This window comes from Pseudophryne corroboree, chromosome 5 (genome assembly GCF_028390025.1).
Source record: "Pseudophryne corroboree isolate aPseCor3 chromosome 5, aPseCor3.hap2, whole genome shotgun sequence".
NCBI classification, from domain to species: domain Eukaryota; kingdom Metazoa; phylum Chordata; class Amphibia; order Anura; family Myobatrachidae; genus Pseudophryne; species Pseudophryne corroboree.
In genome coordinates, this window is record NC_086448.1 from 669163973 (window position 1) to 669179772 (window position 15800).

At 45.4% G+C, this 15800-nt stretch overlaps 1 protein-coding gene across 2 annotated transcripts in view; it reads left to right on the plus strand.

Annotated features, from left to right (window-relative positions):
- RGS20 (regulator of G protein signaling 20) overlaps positions 1-15800 on the plus strand; it is a 93286-nt gene that overhangs the window by 5866 nt on the left and 71620 nt on the right. The window contains exon 1 of one of the 2 annotated variants that reach the window (XM_063923724.1): positions 2679-2758. The exons of the other annotated variant lie outside the window; for it this stretch is intronic. The gene's annotated coding sequence lies outside the window, so the exon portion shown is untranslated. Of the gene's footprint in view, positions 1-2678; positions 2759-15800 lie in introns of those variants that run through there. 2 annotated transcript variants of the gene reach the window in all.

Sequence of the window (15800 nt, forward strand, 5' to 3'; positions counted from 1 at the left end):
CATCCCAGCCCTCTACCATATAGAAACACAGGTGCTCCACATCCCACGCTCTACCATATAGAAACACAGGTGCTTCACATCCCAGCTCTCTACCATATATACACACAGGTGCTCCACATCCCAGCCCTCTACCATATAGAAACACAGATGCTCAACGTCCCACCCCTCTACCATATAGACAAACAGGTGCTCCACATCCCACCCTCTACCTTATAGACAAACAGGTGCTCCACATCCCATCCTCTACCTTATAGACACACAGGTGCTCCACATCCCAGTCCTTTGCCATATAGACACACAGGTGCTCCACATCCCAGCTTTCTACCATATCCACACATACTGTAGGTGCCCCACATCCCACCACTTCCACCATCACTGCCATATACAGTTTGAGGACACGTGTGTTCCACGTCCCACCCCTCTGCCATATCCAAACACAGGTGCTCAACATCCCACCCCTCTACCATATCCACACACATTTTTCCATATCCTACCTCTCTACCATATAGACACACAGGTGCTCCACATCCCACCCCTCTCTACCATAAATACACACAGGTGGTCCACATCCCAGCCCTCTACCATTTAGCACAAAGGTGCTCCACATCCCAGCCCTCTACTATATAGACACACAGATGCTCCACATCCCAGCCCTCTACCATATAGAAACACAGATGCTCAACGTCCCACCCCTCTACCATATAGACAAACAGGTGCTCCACATCCCACCCTCTACCTTATAGACAAACAGGTGCTCCACATCCCACCCTCTACCTTATAGACAAACAGGTGCTCCACATCCCATCCTCTACCTTATAGACACACAGGTGCTCCACATCCCAGTCCTTTGCCATATAGACACACAGGTGCTCCACATCCCAGCTTTCTACCATATCCACACATACTGTAGGTGCCCCACATCCCACCACTTCCACCATCACTGCCATATACAGTATGAGGACACGTGTGTTCCACATCCCACCCCTCTGCCATATCCAAACACAGGTGCTCAACATCCCACCCCTCTACCATATCCACACACACTTTTCCATATCCTACCTCTCTACCATACAGACACACAGGTGCTCCACATCCCACCCCTCTCTACCATAAATACACACAGGTGGTCCACATCCCAGCCCTCTACCATTTAGCACAAAGGTGCTCCACATCCCAGCCCTCTACTATATAGACACACAGATGCTCCATGTCCAACTCCTCTACAATATTCACATACATTGCTCCACGTCCCACCTCTCTACCATATAGACAAACAGGTGCTCCATATCCCACCCGCTACCTTATATCTACACACAGATGCTCCACATACCACCTATGTACCATATCCACACAAACGTTCCCTACATCCCTCCCCTCTACCATTTATACAGATACAGTCTTTGCTCCACATTCTATTCCCCTGCCATTTAAAAACATACACTAGCTGCTCCATATCCTATCTCTCTGCCATATACTGTATACACACAGGTGATCTGACACCTCTACCATATCCATACACAAGTGCCCCACATCCATCCACTCTACCATATCCACACATATTGCTCCACGTCCCACCACTCTACCATATAGACACACAGGTGATCATATCCCACCCCTCTACCATATCCACACACAGGTGCTCCACATCCCTGCCCTCTACCATATTAACACATATGACATCTGGTGCAAGAAAGTCCGCTGATCCTATCAGCGATGAATTTGCCCAGGTTATGTAACTCATTGGGTTTATTTTATGTAATATGTTTCTGTTTCATCATTTTCTGTAAACACACTGTTGTGTATAATTTGTAACTTATATGTACCATAGCTTTTGAACATTTCTTGTAGCCAGATAAGAGCATTTCTTTTCTATCTAGCTAATTCATGCTATTAGATATCTATCATATCCACATCGTTTTCTTGCTGAAATATTCACCTTTTCAACTCATATTTCCTCACTGACTGTAGGTCTGTGGGCCCGATTCAGAGCTGATTTGTAGATGTGCTAAAATTAGCACATCTACAATCTCTGACGTGCGGGGGTGACACCCAGCACAGGGATAGTCCACCCCGCATGTCAAGTCCTACCCCTCTCGCACAGGTGAGAAAGCATTGCACGGCGGCGATGTTTTCGCACCCGCCGAGTAGCTCCCTGCCTGCACAGTCTAGCTGCCCTGGCAGGCTTCTACCCACCACGTTTTGGGTCGCAGCAGCCGTCGTGGCCCTCCCCAGCAACGGTCTGGACACACCTGTGTTGTCTGGACCATGCGCCTCCCCAACAGCGTTCTAACGCCGTTGGCACGCCCCCTCCTACCCCACGACTGCCTCTGCCTGTCAATCAGGCAGATGTGATCGCACCAGTGAGATGTTGTCGCATCTCACTGGGTGCACACGCGCAATGCGCCCGCTGCGTGTGCTCACGCCACAAAGGGCTTCAGAGTGCGATCGCTGCACGCCCTCTGAATTAGGCCCTATAGCTTCTGCTGTATGTTGTTATTTTATTCTGCCTCCACCTGGACAGTATTTTCTCTGCCACTTATCAATATTGTTCTTTTCTTCAAATACTTTACTTAAAAACTCCTAATTGCATAAAAAGTATTTTTTGTAGTTGTGACGAAACAGGTACATTTATATTTCATAAGTTTATCTAAGTATTGCCTTGCATATTTCAGACTAGGGGGGAGATGTCGGAAGCAGTGAAAAGAGTGGAAAAGTGTGCCAGTGGAGAAGTTGCCCATGGCAACCAATCAGCTTTGAGGTAATATTTATCAAGTGCTTTCTTTAAAATTATTGGTAGCAACCAAGGGCGTTTTAACAGAGGAGGGGGCCCATATGCAGAATCCGGATGGGCTCCCTCCTCTCATTATGCCAGAGTCTACCACACATGCATAGGACTCTGGAAACATGATGCCCGCCATGTTCAGGAGACTAATTTCACTATCATGTGCAGCGGCCATTTTGGCTGTGATTTTTGCCACTGATGCAGCGCTTGACACAGGACTCTAGAAAGGTATTACAACATGGTTGCAATGTGTTAAGTGTGGGCCCCCCTGAACCCAGAGGCCCGTGTGCACCGCACACATTGCACCCATTATAGTGACGCCAATGGTAGCAGCTAATTGGTTGCCATAGGCAACTTCTCCATTGGCACACTCCTCCACTCTTCACTGCTACATACATCTCCCCTTTAACTTTTGTTATTAAGTTAGTAAAAGGTTTCTCCTGTCAACTCCTCCATGCTCAATAGATCATTTTTCTGTGTAAGGAACACTGCACTATCAGTCACTATTCAGGTGTCACCTAAACCTTTCTTCAGGTCCTTCACAGTCATATTTGGCTTAGGCTTTGTATCTGACCATCTTGTAGTCAAATGTAAAATAAAGGAGTTACCCAGATACAGTTCCCTTTAACTTCCATTTGTTAGAACATGTGCAGAATGTATTTCCTCCAAAACATCCAAGAATAGAGAAGCAGAGATGGTTGCATGGGATGCAATGCAGCTGTCTCAGTGACCGCTCAGTGGGCTGCAGTCACATCTCATGCAACCATGTCAGGTAAGAGTTTCTGACAGTGAAAATCACAAGCCAGAATTGTTTAGACATCTTTTTATAGCCATCTTCTATATTGCAGCAGTAACATATTTTCATTGTTAAGATGTCAGTTAGCTGCATAGAGGAGCCCATAGATGTTGAGTCTAGGCAGTGATGTAAATCTTGTGGCAATGGAAGTATTCGCCTCCCAGCGCCAATTGCCAGACTGTGTCAGCAGGGATGCTGAAAGGGAGAAGACGTCTCCAGAATACTGGATCTTAAGTCTAGAGTGCCTGGTCATTGTAGTCTGGAACGTACAATGGACCTGATTCATGTTTGTAAGTAAAGTAAAAAAGCAAGAAATTGGGCAAAACCATGTTGCACTGCAGGTGGGACAGATGTAACATGTGCAGAGATTTAGATTTGGGTGGGATGTGTTCAAATTAAAATCTAAATTGCATTGTAAAAATAAAACTGTCTAACATTTGTGGGCTACATGCAAGAGCAGCCAGCATTTACCCGGCACAGAAAAAATATAACTAAATCAAATATTAATCCAGGGCCTCCATGAGAGGGGTACTGTTGGGATAACTGTCCCGGACACTCTGACAGAGAGTGAAGTGCCCATGCTGCTTATACTGCCCACCCACTGCTACTGCCTCATGGAGAAATGGACCCCCCGTACTCCCCCGGCCAGGCGCCCATGCAGCATTCTGAAGATAGGGCCCCCTGCACCCAGTATGTCCCCTCAGTGGTAGCCACCTTTCACTTACCCGGGCTGACCCCTCTGCTGGCGGTCTGCCGCGATCGGTGGGGACTGACAGCTAAATTCCACCATCCCTGCACCCTGTGCTGCTGTTGCCAGAATCACGCTGCAACTCTACAAGTGCCCAATTCATTCCTTTCCCATGATAAAGTACATGTCGCTGCTGTGTCTTGTGTGGGGAGGTAAGCAACGTGCACAGGGGCCTGCACTTGCACACATGTGTGCAGATATGTAACGCAGCAGCATATCAAGCTATACCCCACGTGTGCTGCATAGTGTAGTGGCTGGTGCCATTCTTTCCTGTACCCTGCTGGTAGTCTGCCCTGTAACCTGCTCCCCCTACTGCCACTCTGCCCTGTACCTTGCTGCCACTCTACCCTGCTCCCCCTACTGCCACTCTGCCCTGTACCCTGCTGCCACTCTGCCCTGTACCCTGATGTTACTTTGCCCTGCACCATGCTCCCCCCTACTGCCACTCTGCACTGTATCCTGCTCCCCCTACTGCCACTCTGCCCTGTACCCTGATGTTACTCTGCCCTGCACCCTGCTCCCCCCTACTGCCACTCTGCCCTGCATCCTGCTACCCCTACTGCCACGCTGCCCTGTGACCCTGCTGCCAGTCTACCCTGTAACCTGCTCCCCCTACTGCCACTCTGCCCTGCATACTGCTCTCCCTGCTGTCACTTTGCCCTCTACCCTGCTCCACCAGCTTCCACTCTGTCCTGTACCCTGCTCCCTCTGTTGCCACTCTGTCCTGTACCCTGCTCCCACTGTTGCCACTCTGCCCCATACCCTGCTGCCACTTTACCCTGCTCCCTCAGCTGCCACTCTTCCCTATACTCAGCTGCCACCCTGCCTTGTACCCTGCTGCCACTGTGCCCTCAACCTTGCTTCCAAATTTTGACATTTTTATAAAACAGGTTTACGGACCAATTTATGCCCCACCCACATTATCCACAGCTTTACTCCCACGGGGGCCCTGCCTATTTTGTTAGTCCCGGGCCCCACAATTTCTGATGGCAGCCCTGTCTGACGCGCCTGCAGTGCAATATGGTTTTTCTTTACAAACATGAATCAGGTACCTTTTGTTAGAGCCATCCACAGTGTTAGAGATACAGCACACACCCATTTCCAGTCTCGACGGGTACCCTGGAGGAGACCTTGATGAAGTTCTGCCACTAAGTGTAGTTACAGCATTCTGAGACGGGATTTATCAAAGTTTGTAGAGAGATAAAGTACCAACCAATAAGCTCATGCCATATTTAAAACACAACCTGTAACATGGCAGTTAGAAGCTGGTTGGTTGGTACTTTATCTCTCTCCAAACTTTGATACATCTCCTCAATACAGTCAAAGTTGACGCCTTAAAGATTGGTGTGCAAACTAAGCTGTGTGTAGATGACAACTTCTTGTTGATTCAAATAGCTGCGCCAGTCTGAGATTTTACCGCTTGTAAATGTAACGTGCACTTTGCAGGCTACATTCAGCATGCGCCCTCCCACGATCTGCACTATTCAGTTGCAAAATGATTATCGCAGCACCCGTGCTGTAATTCTACAGCGCATGACCTGGTGGGAAGTGCATTAAAAATTTGGGAAAGCACCTGAACCACAGACAAGTGACAAATAAGAGTAAGTAACAGTATAGAAATGTACTAGTAGCCATAAGTAAAGTATTTCAGGGTTTAGATCAGATGACTGATTATAACCGTTTTCATTAAAAGTGGAAAAATGATAGTAAAAAAGTGTTTTTCACCAAATTAACGTTTGTAGAATGTTTTGGGGTACAGAAAACGTCTGTAATGTGATTTTTAATTGTTTTTAAGCAAGTTTAATAAATATTTGGAAAAAGACACTAGCAACTCCTATCTACAAGTTCAGAATCTCGAAACGATATGTTTATTGTCATTGTCAAACAAATCTCATTTACAATCTGTACAATACCCCTAGATCCATGTCGCACATAATGAACTTTTGTGCTTGTTACAAAAAAATCTACCGAAAAATAACGTAATTATTTGCCAAACTATGCTAATTACCTCCAAATACATGATTATTCATTAGGACTGTCTGCCAGAGGTTCTGCACTGAGTCCAGAGGCATAAATGTGGGAGGCAGCAGAGTCAGCTGCCACCGGGATCCTGCTCTGTAGGGGGCACCTCCCCTCTAGTTCCGTGACACCATTCAATTAAGTTAATTGACAGCCGCTGCTATCTCTTCTGTGGCTGGCTCTCCTTCCCCACTAGTCCCTGCACCTTACAGGTAACACCCTCTTTATTATAGATGCACATTTTATAAGTGTCAGTCATACCCAGAATTAGAGCCCACGACCTATTACACTGGAAGCAGGCACCTTACTGATGGAACTGTTTGCTCCTGTATAGGAAGCATGAGAATTCTAACTATATGAAGTTACTTCTCTGACAATTACACGTAACTTTGTGTAGTTAGAATTCTTGTGCTTCCTATACAGGAGCAAATAGCTCTATCAGTAAGGAGTCTGCTCCAAGTGTAATAGGTCGTGGGCTCTAATTCTGGCAATGACACTTGTAAAATAATTGTCAGAGAAATAATCAGCAATGTGAGTGACTGAGCCGATCTATGTAGTGTATGACTGCACACTACATAGATCTGCCTAGTTGTAATGGTTTTGAATTGACAATTCTAAGTAGCGTCATATAATTAGAATCTGTATCCTTGCCATGCGGGAGCAAATAGCTTGATCAGTAAGGTGTTTGCTGTCCTTCGTGTAATAGGTCATGGGTTCTAATCGTGTGCATGAGTGCTAAGAAATGTGTGATTTAAAATCTATCACAATGAAATGTAACTATGGAGTGGGCACCAATATTTGTCTTGCCTCCGGGCAACTGGGACGAACTTACGCCACTGACTGAGTCCTAACTTTTTTTTACCTTAAAATATTTTCCCTACTTTACATCTACTCAGGGGTGCTAAAAGCCACATTAACTCCCATTGAGACCCACGTTAACGTAATGCAGATTCTCTAATTGATTAGCATAAACTTGCAACCATGTTTTTTTTTTACCCTGGAACCTGCAGCTTATTGAATCGGGCCCGCAGTGACTGATCAGAGGATGCATGTATTTTAAAGTTTTAATTTATCTACATATCTGACTTTGAGGGATATGTCTTAAAGCTTGGAGAGAGCGAAAGTACCAACCAATCAGCTAATTTTAAAAACACAGCTTATAAGGTGACAATTAGTAGCTGATTAGTTGATACTTTATCTCTCTATACTTTATCTCTTTTTCCAAGCTTTGATACATATCCCCTTTGTATTTTATTGTGATGTCACCAGCTCATTCAGAGGGAGATGTATCAAACCTTGGAGAGAGATAAAGTGGAGAGAGACAAAGTACCAGCCAATCAGCACCTAACTAACATTTTTTATAACACAGCATGTAAAAATGTCAGAAGTTGATAGGTTAATACTTTGGGCAGGATGCATCAATGATGGTCATTCCGAGTTGTTCGCTAGCAGTTTTCGTTCGAAGCGCACCGTTTAGGTAAAAAAGCGGCACTTCTGCGCATGCGGCGCAATGCGCATGCGCGACGTACTTTCACAAAATCCAAAGTAGTTTCACACACGGTCTAGCGAAGCTTTTCGGTCGCACTGCTGGCCGCAGAATGATTGACAGGAAAGGGGCATTTCTGGGAGGTAACTGACCGTTTTCAGGGAGTGTGCTGAAAAACACAGGCGTGTCAGATACAAACGCAGGCGTGCCTGGGAAAACGCAGGCATGGCTGGCCGAACGCAGGGCGTGTTCGTGACGTCAAAACAGGAAGTAAATAGTCTGAAATGCTCGCAAGCATGGAGTAGGTCTGAAGCTACTCTGAAACTGCTCAAAAATATTTTGATGCCGCTCTGCGATCCTTTCGTTCGCACTTCTGCTAAGGTAAGATACACTCCCAAAGGGCGGCGGCTTAGCGTTTGCACGGCTGCTAAAAGCAGCTAGCGAGTGAACAACTCGGAATGAGGGCCAATGTCAAAACTGTGTTGTCAAACCTCCGAAAATTCAGTTTTCAGAGGTTTGAGAACATTCCCCATATGCAGCAAGCTCCGTAGAGGAAAACTTTCTGGAGCTTGGACCCGACAGGCAGCACAATCTATAGATGGCATTGACTAATAGAAGCCTATGGACTTCTCTTTACAGTGTTCACGGAGAGGGATCCATTCGGATCTCTTGCAGTGTCCCCCACCGCTCATGCATGCACTGGCCAATGGCTGCACAGGAGGACTCCCAGGTCATAAACCTGGAAGTCCTTATATTGCAAAGGGACAGCTCTTATTAGGAGAGTTTTCCTTTGCAATTTTACTCGCAGTTGTTCAAGAATACAGAGTTACTAAATGCCACTGTGCTTGTGATCAGTGGCAGATATATTGTATGCAAAATGCAATGGTTGATGCATCCTACCCTTTATCTTTCTCTGAGCCTTGATACAGATCACCCTCAGTCTGATCAGAGTAACTGCAGTGACTTCATGCTAGCTGATGGTGTTTGTAATATGTGTTCTATCAAACTGACAAAAGAATCTGTAAGATCACATATCCTAAAACAGTCATGTCTTAGAAATGCATACTGGAATTATACAGTATTCACTAAGTGAGTCAATCTACTGCATGCAATGCAAATTGAGTTAAATTCACTACATTTTCAGTTAAATTAAAAAAATAATGTAATGTGAGTCAGAGGTAACTTTCAGGAAACCGCAGCCTATAGAAGCCATAGCATTAGTCATACATTCTGAGTCAGTAAGCAATATGTTGTAAGATGCAGTAAACAACATTAGTCAGGTTTTAGTACAGTTAGTTGTTAAATTCATTCATAATACCCATGAAAGTGACAGTTGGGAGCAGTATTCGTGGTCTCTGAAGAGCAGTGTGTATGGAGGATAAATAAATCTAAAATTCTAATTTATTTATGCAAAATATACTACAACAACAAATAATACCATAAGGAACATAAAAGAAATATTGCTGAGATGACGATACATGCTAACAGGTTACCAAGGGCGTAAGTACAGCTATAGAAGGCCGTGCTACTGCTTCAGTGCCTGGCAGCACAGCGGCCCTGTCCCAGAGGAAACATTTGCTTTAGAGTACAGGCTTAATATGACTATCTAATGAATTTCTCCTGACAGGTATGCTATCTGCAAATTGATGAGGATTTACACGACTGTATATATAATTCCTTTTCATGTCCCAGTTTGCTATCAGAGCAATTCTCTGCCTTAAAGGTTACTGACTGGGGATGGGGCAGACATTGTGGTGGGTGTGACTTTATAATGCTGCGGAGAGGGTCCCATAACATTTTTGCTATAGGTATCTCATACATTTCTACTTATGTCTCTGAAGTTGGCTATTTAACCCCTTCACTGCTGACACTGACTGGGACTCGTTAGGATATACTGTATGTCAAAACTATGGACGAGGAGTCCCAGGACTTGCTGTCCACACTGCGGAGCCAAATAAAAAAATAAAAATACCTTCTCCCCAACAGTAATCAGTGGAGAGCCAGGGAGGGGGCCTGAGAAGAGTGATGATATGAACCCAGAAAGCACTGATGCCAGTAACAGCACTCCATTTCAGTTTCCTCTTTAAAAATGCCCACGTCAAAGTTATTGTCTGGTGATGGGATAAACAGATAATTACCTTACCCCCTAAACCAAGAGCAAACACAGGAGTTCTGGAGGGGTGTTTCCAAATGTTTGATTTTAGAGCGATTGCCGACAGCCCATGAAGGATGCATAATTAGCATATAACAAGCCATAGTCTGCCCAACAGTACAGTTTGTATAATAGAGTACTTCGGACATGTGAAGGTCCAATGATCACGGTAAGTCACTTATCAGATGGTCTCTCTGTATGCAATGATTGAGCACTCAGATCTACAGACACCGCAGACCTGGAAAATCTGCAGCCACTGGTCATGAGCAGATACTACATTCCGCCCTTTATACAGGCTGTGGGGAAGGGGGTTTCCTTTCCGGTCCATTGAACCCCCCAACCCTGCATTTGCCTATGTACACTGCTGAAAGCTAAAGAAGATCAGGAATGAGAAAAGATCTCCCATATCCTGGCTCCCATTAATTTGAGTGTGCCCACATTTTCAAATGATGTGACCTCTTTTTAGTTTTTATCACCTGGGATGAAAGAACATATCACCCTGCATTACAGGAAACATAAGTATTCCATAGATGGGAGAAGGCATTAAATGTGTATATACACATGTGATACTGCACCCTTATTTAAAAGAGGGGAGTCTCTTCTTCTAAACAAATGCATTATCATTTTTTAGGTGCACATTTATTATAGAACCTATGTAGAAAGTCCTAGCTTTTCTTATTTTGGAAAAGTGGATTAATCTTGAAGCAAGAATAATTATAAGTGTTCATAGGGGATGGAATCAGGATTCTGGCACTTGGGATGCCGGTGGTTAGAATACCGACATCGGCATCGCAATGCTTAGGATCCTGACACCTACTAGGTAAGTATACTATCCCTGATCCCCAAACCCCCTAACCTTCCCTACCTGTAGCCTGACCCTAAACCCGCCACCCCCCACCCCTTCCCCTCAGCCTAATGCTAACCCTCCCTCTTGGTGCCTAAACCCCCCCCCCCCCTCCCTGCAGCCTAACCATCCCTTCCTTGCAGCCTAACTCTGCCCAGTGGTGTCTAAACCTAAACCCCCCCCTCCCCGCAGCCTTATCCTAACCCTCCCACTCCCCCCCCCACCCACCCTGCAGCCTAACCCCCCTTTTCGCAGCCTTAACCTAACCCTCCCCCCCCCCCACACCCGCAGCCTAACCCCCTCCCCGCAGCCTTAACCTAACCCCCTCCCCGCAGCCTTAACCTATCCCCCAACCCCCCTGCAGTCTTATCCTAACCCTCCCACCCCCCCACCCCCCCACACAGCCTAACCCCCCATCCCCGCAGCCTTAACCTTACCCTCCCACCCCCCCCACCCCCTGCACAGGTATCCCTCCCTCCGCACAGCCTGCACCTAAGAGACCTGACCCTAAGCAGCCCTGTATACTTACGTTGGGGATCCCGGCATTTGGGGTTCCAGCGCTGACCTTGCAATCCATGTTGGCATCCTGTCATCAGTATTCCGAGCAGTGTCAGGATTCCTGGATTGTTCCGTATTTTGGAATATTTGCATACCATAATGAGATAGACCCAAGTCTAAACACAGAATGCATTTCTGTTTCATATACACCTTATACACAGCCTGAAGATCATTTTATACAATATTTGTAATAATATTGGCCCTCATTCCAAGTTGTTCGTTCGCTAGCTGCTTTTAGCAGCATTGCACATGCTAGGCCGCCGCCCTCTGGGAGTGTATCTTAGCTTAGCAGAATTGCGAACGGAAGATTAGCAGAACTGCTAATAAATCATTATTTGCAGTTTCTGAGTATCTCCAGACCTACTCACAGATTGCGATCAGCTCAGTCCGTTTAGTTCCTGGTTTGACGTCACAAACACGCCCTGCGTTCGTTCGGCCAGCCACTCCCCCGTTTATCCAGACACTCCCGCGTTTTTCCCTGACATGCCTGCGTTTTTTAGCACACTCCCAGAAAACGCTCAGTTACCACCCAGAAACGCCCCTTTCCTGTCAATCATTTACCGATCAGCAGAGCGACTGAAAAGCGCTGCAGAATCCACAGCAAATCTGCTATGTTTTTAGTTAAATAACTAAGCGTATGCTCCCTGCGTGCCTTGCGCATGCGCAGTTTGCAACAAATCGCAACATAGCTAAAATCGGCAACGAGCGATCAACTCGGAATGACCCCCATTGTGCAAGAAACAAAGTTTGTGTACATACATGAGGCACATTTATGTTTGTTTTTTATTCTGTTTTTATTGAAAATTCCAAATGTATACAACATTGCAGACATTCCACTCTGTCACCAGAACACAGGTACAAAGCAACAATCCATCAGGAGTGAAATCATAAACAGTTCAATAAGATACATCACATACATGGTAACATTTTAAGAACCTAAATAGCAATATTTTTTATATTTACTAGGGTATTCAATTATCCGCAAATTCGCGGCAATTTTTCCCTGAAAATTTTTTGCGCCAATCGGGCGAAAATTGCTGCGAAAATGCTCCGTTTTTCGACCTATTTAATTCCAAATGGGTTTCACGTGAAAATTCTTGCAGTGAAAAGTGCAGGTGAAAATGGGTAAATCAGCCTGTACCCCAAAAAATGCTAAACTAACATAGGAAAACAGAAGAGAAGTGTGTTAGAGATCACATTAGAGCGTTTTTGGGGATTTAAATTGTGTGAAATGGCTGTTATATGCATTTTTTTTAAAAATGATAGAAAGCAAGTTTTTTTGAGCAAAATAAATGCTCTCATTAAATTTGGGGTACATGAAAATGGGTATAAGTATATATTTGGGTCATTTTAGGGTACTTTAAAAAAAAAAGTGGAAACAGACCGATTACTCCCATCTGCAAGCCTAAAAACACCTGTCCCACTCATAAAGCACCCCAATATACCTGCCCCATACCTTGAACCCCAATTTCCATCACTTTGTACTTTTTCACCCCAAAAATGACATGTCATTATTGGCCAATTAAAAATAATTAAAATCCTCAACGTGCCTAATTAGTCATTAAGGGGGGTGTCCCAGGAGTTCTGTACCATATCCAAACATTTTTATCTTAAAATAGTGACTTTTCCCAACTTTTCACCTGCTTCAGAGTAGGTGAAGTGAAATTAGTGAAAAAATGATCACCGATAAATTTTCCAGGAAAATTGAATAGGCTGTAATTGCGCTTCATGGGAAAAGTCAGTTTTTTTGCGCGAAAACCGAACTTTTCACGCAAAAAGTCCGTTATCACTGCTAATTGAATATACACCTTAGTGCATTAAAGTTTGAGTACATTGAACTATCAGAAAGCAGAGGTATCACTATCTCAGTCGCGCTAATTTGTTTTTCCAAATTTTGGAATATCCAACATTTTAGATATGGGAGACTCAAGCTGTACCAGTTGCAGCCCACTAGGCTCGGAGAATAGGTATGCAAGTGCAGTTTCTATTGTGACCGCTCATCTCTATGATTGCTAAGCACAGCTTGTTTTCTGGGTTAAAGCATCCATGATACTCAGTGCTGTGTAGTGGATGATGTCAGGTGTGGCGCTAGAGATTAGCTAAAGGCTCGTCAGCATCTTGCAAGACTACTCTGACATTTGTTTAGATGCAGCTTCCTCTAATTACATCTCCAGTGGCTGCCTGATCATTAGTATTAGACACAGAAGGATAGTATGATAGGGGAGAGTGTGAGCTACACAATTTTTCTTGCATAGCCCAAATAACCGTATAGGCTGTAGGCTAATTTGGATCCATAGTAGTGACTAGTGGATCATTTACTAGTCTTAAGAAAATTAAATTCTTAATTCTCTCTTACATATGCTCCCCATCTTAATAGACATATATACGTCTAGGTGAGCAGTAAACTACATTTGTGATGATGGTTTACCAGAAGCACATAGTAATAGAATATATCCTACATGATAGGTGTAGCTATAGCGGGTACAATGGGTGCCATTACTATGAGAACCAGAGGCTTAGGGGGACCTGGACCCAGCTCATATAGTTGCATGCCATGTTATCTAGGGGGACCTGAACCCAGCTCATATAGTTGCATGCCATGTTATCTAGGGGGACCTGGACCCAGCTCATATAGTTGCATGCCATGTTATCTAGGGGGACCCGGACCCAGCTCATATGGTTGCATGCCATGTTATCTATGGGGACCTGAACCCAGCTCATATAGTTGCATGCCATGTTATCTAGGGGGACCTGAACCCAGCTCATATAGTTGCATGCCATGTTATCTAGGGGGACCTGGACCCAGCTCATATAGTTGCATGCCATGTTATCTAGGGGGACCCGGACCCAGCTCATATGGTTGCATGCCATGTTATCTAGGGGGACCTGAACCCAGCTCATATAGTTGCATGCCATGTTATCTAGGGGGACCCGGACCCAGCTCATATGGTTGCATGCCATGTTATCTAGGGGGACCTGAACCCAGCTCATATAGTTGCATGCCATGTTATCTAGGGGGACCTGGACCCAGCTCATATAGTTGCATGCCATGTTATCTAGGGGGACCTGAACCCAGCTCATATAGTTGCATGCCATGTTATCTAGGGGGACCCGGACCCAGCTCATATGGTTGCATGCCATGTTATCTAGGGGGACCTGAACCCAGCTCATATAGTTGCATGCCATGTTATCTAGGGGGACCCGGACCCAGCTCATATGGTTGCATGCCATGTTATCTAGGGGGACCTGAACCCAGCTCATATAGTTGCATGCCATGTTATCTAGGGGGACCTGGACCCAGCTCATATAGTTGCATGCCATGTTATCTAGGGGGACCCGGACCCAGCTCATATGGTTGCATGCCATGTTATCTAGGGGGACCTGAACCCAGCTCATATAGTTGCATGCCATGTTATCTAGGGGGACCTGGACCCAGCTCATATAGTTGCATGCCACTGTGGAAAGTGTCAGTGGCGTCACAAACGGGGATGCAGCTTCTCTTAAGTGACAGGAGCAGGGTGCTGCACTGTGACATTACGGGCACCACCCTGCTCCTGTCACTGTGCAGTATACCACACACAGGAGTCTGATCAGAATCACAACCTCAGCCTTTTCAAGATGATTTTGGCTTGATAAGTAGGCTATTATAATCTAGTAACAATTGTAATTGGTTGTCAAGGGGTGTGGAAAAGCCAGAAATATGGAACTTGATCAAATACTGCCTCCTACTAAATAAGATGGTATAAAAAGGACAAAATAAAGAAACTGGAAAACGCCTATAATGTTATATCCATTTTTCTTGCACTAAACTCTTTATACACATGCTATAATAATTATAGCCGCGGTTCACATTTATCAACATCTTTAAAATAGATTCTGCACAGTTGTAAGACAATAAAGGGCATCTAAAGTGCGAAATGTAATGCAAATTCTTTATTGTATACCTCCTGACTATTCCAGTTTTGGTGGAACAGACCCTATTTTGGGGGACTGTCTAGCTGCCCCAGTTTATGAAGCGTTGGGAGCAGGGGCGTAACTCCCAGAGGCAATGGAGTCGCCTGCCTCCGGGCTCCAAGCCCTGAAGGGGGACCTGCATGTACAGCAGCATCTTTGTGGTTCACAGTGGGATCTAAGTGTGACCGCTGCTCTTCCACTGGAGGTCTGCAGCGCACCTGCAACTGCTGCAGAGGTGATCGGCTCTTTCCCAGGAGCCCTGCTAACTCCTGCAATAGGGGACAGGATGGACGCTTTCTGGTACTGCTCAGCCTGCGCTGTAGCAAGTGATGGTGCACCTGCTGCTGGACTGTGAGATGGGACCCGCCAGTGAACACTGATTCTGCATTCTGCAGATGGCTCAATCACAGCATAGCTAGAGCCCTGTCATTTCACTTCAGGCTCCAGTCCCTGTAGAGTGG